Genomic DNA, 3,407 nt, shown 5'->3' with positions numbered 1-3,407 from the left:
GGTTGTTTTTCAGTTCATCCTATTCTTAAATCATTTACATTAGCTTGGCGGGTATTAAATCTCCAGTCCACTGAAGGTTCCACTTCTGTTGTTTCATAATGCAATAATGACCCAACAAAAAGAGGATTTTTTTCTGGAGATATTATTTCAGCATGAGTTATAAGATTATCAGATGTATTTTTTTCCACGGCATTTTCAAGTACGAGTATCAATTTCTTCAGGGGAAATTTTACGAACACAGACGATAAGGGAGGTCTTCCAAAATCGGAATAACTTGTCATATGTGGAAAAAAAAAACTTCCCTACGAGACTCTCAGAGCAAGTAAACAGAATCATATAAGAAGGCGAATGAAATAAAAAAAAAAAAAAAAGTACCTCTCCCCAGAGCTGCAAAGGCAGGATATTAACCTCAGTGTTTATCATACATACTATAGGGGAAGGTCTCGCGCCATAGTCCCTCCTAATCATTATAATTCATGGGTGGGCTTAAAGGCCAGATGTTGTGGTGTGCGTGTAGATAGCTTTCTTCTCATAGATTTTAGTCTCACAAACGCGTTCTCTCTCTCTCTCTCTCTCTCTCTCTCTCTCTCTCTCTCTCTCTCTCTCTCTCTCTCTCTCTCTCTCTCAGCTGAGATATCTGATATTTCTAACATTTTAGCAAAGGCTCGTAAACATTCCAAAACAATACTTATCATGGAAAACAAATGCACAGGAGCTTAGTCTTAATAAGTTAAGCACAAAATATGCAGTGAAAGAAATTTAAGAACTTGCAGAGGGATTTAATTTGATATATAACCAACTGACCTACATTTAACTTCCTTGAGGTAACCAAGAGGCATTCCCTTTGAACCTTAGCCTACAAGATGATTGATTATATTTTCAAATATTTTTCTTCACCTGAACTTTTCTTATCATGTAATCTCCACCCACTGAAATTCTTATTACAGACTAAGCTTCAGAATAATAATGCAGCTTGACAAGCTAATAAGTAAATGGATTTAAATGTAGGCCTACATGTTGTTGACACTGACCCTGCTCTAGAACTCTCTCCCATAAATACGGCATTTGCTAGTTTTCCTTTTTTTTAATCCTACATAGGCCTATATTTGACTTTCAAGCCTAGTAAAACTGTACTATTGTTGCCCTCAGATAAATACTATGTGCTCTGTCAGACTGTTTGTAAGTATGATCAGATGACTAGGAAAAAAACACTAATGCAAACTTCTGCGTGATATGAAAATGAAAAGTTCTTTATTGTTCTAATACTTAGAGAGGGAAAACAAAGCAACAGTATGCTTCCTCTGCATAAAGCATTAATTAACGCTCGTGAATATCAGCTTTGAATGTCAAGCATTCCTATGATAATTGAAAATTTCTCCATTTCCGCTTGCATCCGCTAACACCAACTTGCTTGGACCTATTAATAAGGTTACAATGTTAATGCACTGGTCTCACAAAATTTTGTGCAGTCCACGGTCTGTCCAGCTGCTAGTGAGCACCCACTTCAACCGGAAGTCAAGAAAAGAACGTAGAGATGGCAACCTTCTCAATAAAAGCTTGATAAGACCCAGGAGGGATTACTGTTATGATGGCACCTCCTCAAAATGGACAAAAGGCGTATTGTACACACACACACACACACACACTACATACATATGTGTGTGTGTGTACCATACAAAGCGAGTCCATTCACGGAGCTGAGACCCATGACCTACATTGCATGTCGACCGGACATGGAACGGCATGCAAACATAATTCCTCACAATGATTCAACCTTGGGATCATTCCGTCAAAAAAAACTTGCAATTTTCTTCCTCTCCCTTCGTGCGCCTCAGCAATTCTAATTTTGATCAACAGAAAATAGGTTTTCCGGTACAGGGTCATGCAGAAGTATTCGTCCTGTAAATGTTTTGTTAAATATGCTTTGAACTGTGGGAAGAAATATATGAAATATCGTTTTTCAGCTGTTACTTTGTTAGAATCTGGAAGAGGTTTCGTTGAAAATTATTGTACAGTAAGGATTTTTACATTTTTGTTCCTTATATTCATACGTACAGGTGTGTGTATTACTGTTCAAGATGGTGTCGTTATCTTGAAGAGAAAAAGACGAGAAAGGCACAAGTCCTCTTTTCCTCATAGCTTTGAAATAAGCAAGGACGCATTATATGTTTTATATAATTATATATATATATATATATATATATATATATATATATATATATATATATTCAGTTGTATATTTATTTATTTATTCATTTATAAAGAGAAGGGTATTCTGAAGAAAAAAACAGATGACTGTGCATCACAGACATACGATAAAATCCGTCAACTTGTGAATATCTTCCGTCAGTTGTTTGACATCTATTTTCGTGGGTTTGGATTTCAGAAAGACTCGACTTCATGAAATTATATTAGATAATCTTTTTTCGTGATGTGAATCCCCAAGGTCCCTTTGCGTAGGTTAAAAAACAAGGTTTTCTGTTATCTCTCTCTCTCTCTCTCTCTCTGCTGAAGGATAGGACAAAGAGAAAGAACAGGTGTGCAAAAATATAATTTATTTTTCTGTAATATGATTTTTTCACACAGTCTTGTGATGGTATGAACGGGGCAATTTTCACTGTGGAGTGCTCTTTTTATGCATGACCGTTTTAGGATAAAACGTCTTTACAGGCTTTTTGTTATGTCATTCTAAGTTATTTTCATAATGGCCTTATCTGTTGTTGGGTGGTCTAAGGACGAAGACAAGCAATCATTCTCGGAAACTGATGTTTGTTTTGGTTTCCGAGCTAAGATGTGAGACAGCGGAGAAATGGTCGTCAGTGAATTCAGCTAGAGTTGAACAGTGGCTTCGGGTATATTGACCTGAAGAGTTCACTCGTACAACCCGTTTTTCACACCGCGATTGCTGGGTTGCAATGAAGAGCGTTTAAAAACGGACGCGTTGAAGGGAAGACGGCTAAACTACAAATGGAACCTTTAGACGTTTGTGAAATGGCCCTTCACGAAACACTGGTTCGTTCATTCTCCCACCCGCCCCCCAACCCCTTTGACTCGACATCGTGCATGGAGCGAATATCGATTGGAAAATCTTCACCTGAGCCATTCATGCTTCGCCCTTAATCTAAGGTAAGGCTATTAGCGTCTTTTAGTTGAGGTTTTAATGAGTTCTGGCTTGGCCTAAAAACAATAATATAGTAACGCTTATAGAATAAGTTACCAAAAACTTTTCATGCATTACGCATCGTAATGTTAGTTTTATTACCGTTTTTCATACAGTGCGGCGAGTGCTATAGGCTGATGCAGGTTAGTATTGTATCAGATGGTGCAAGTCTAGCCCTTAATACGGATGGTATTGTTTTCCACTGGTGGGATAATAATAGTTTTGGTGTAACAGAGTTGTTTATATT

At 37.4% G+C, this 3,407-nt stretch overlaps 1 protein-coding gene across 1 annotated transcript in view; it reads right to left on the bottom strand.

The window, feature by feature from the left end:
• Positions 1 to 3,407, bottom strand: part of LOC136830686 (uncharacterized) — a 112,848-nt gene that overhangs the window by 96,669 nt on the left and 12,772 nt on the right. The gene's annotated exons all lie outside the window — the stretch shown is intronic.

Source organism: Macrobrachium rosenbergii, chromosome 4 (genome assembly GCF_040412425.1).
Source record: "Macrobrachium rosenbergii isolate ZJJX-2024 chromosome 4, ASM4041242v1, whole genome shotgun sequence".
In the NCBI taxonomy this organism is placed as follows: domain Eukaryota; kingdom Metazoa; phylum Arthropoda; class Malacostraca; order Decapoda; family Palaemonidae; genus Macrobrachium; species Macrobrachium rosenbergii.
This window is presented reverse-complemented; position numbering and strand designations above follow the sequence as displayed.